The sequence below is a fragment of the Octopus bimaculoides genome, chromosome 21, assembly GCF_001194135.2.
Source record: "Octopus bimaculoides isolate UCB-OBI-ISO-001 chromosome 21, ASM119413v2, whole genome shotgun sequence".
Classification (NCBI taxonomy): domain Eukaryota; kingdom Metazoa; phylum Mollusca; class Cephalopoda; order Octopoda; family Octopodidae; genus Octopus; species Octopus bimaculoides.
In genome coordinates, this window is record NC_069001.1 from 28,179,469 (window position 1) to 28,180,558 (window position 1,090).

The window sequence follows — 1,090 nt, forward strand, 5'->3', positions numbered from 1 at the left end:
ATATATATATGGGGGGGTATGTATGTGTACACATATGAAAGGATGGATAGATACATGGATGGATGAATGCACAAAATTTTACTTATAAATTTTATATTACAAACCCATAATACTTATAGGGATGCCCAGATGCACATGCTCATTCGGATAAACGAATGCACGCATGCGTATACATAATCACAGACTGACACAAAGACAGAAAAAAAAAGAACATTAACAAATGCATTATATATTGGAGTTCCATACGGACAGCCTGATACCAGGAGACCTCGCAGCATTAAAGTCTAAAGAGTAGCTTACACGTACAAATCTCGACCGAAAGGCTTCTTTGGCTGTCACGAAACCTGATCTACATTATTGGATATCGGAGTACGATTTGGGGTTTATTGCTGTGAACGTTCATGCAATCCGTTGAACACAATCAAGCTGCAGTTCTTGTACATTTTCGCTAAGTAATTATTTACATTTGTTTTCGGGGAAAAAGTGCAGTGCATTGAAAGCCTTAGTGAGTTCTATAATGTCGTTGAAATGAAAGACAGAAGAGTCTAATATATACGATTTGTAGACCATTCGCGAATATTGTATTGCAAGCTTTTGTTTTGAAACCAGATATGCTCTGAAAAGAAATGGAATGTGGCACCATGGTCGTAGCCCAATCAGTAAAAGAACATACACATGCACAAACATATATGCATGCATGCATACAAACCTACATATGTACATACATAATGTTTATTAGTAACGCACCACGTTCTCATCTGAAGTGTCTACATCACTTGACCCGTTCCAGAGCAACAAGTAGCTAATCTACTTCTATGCACAACGAACCATGTAGCCTCAGAAACCAGAGTTAGTAACTTGCATTACACACACACTACGCTTGCAAACAATCACAACATCACACACACATGCACACACACGCTTGCATATACTCACAAAATCACACACACAAATAATATATACATACACACTCATATATATATATATATATATATATATATATATATAATCAGCAGTTCACCGGAGGTGCTTTCTGAATTGGTATCTAAACACGAGAACACTGACAACGTGCATTTCACACCAGTTGCAA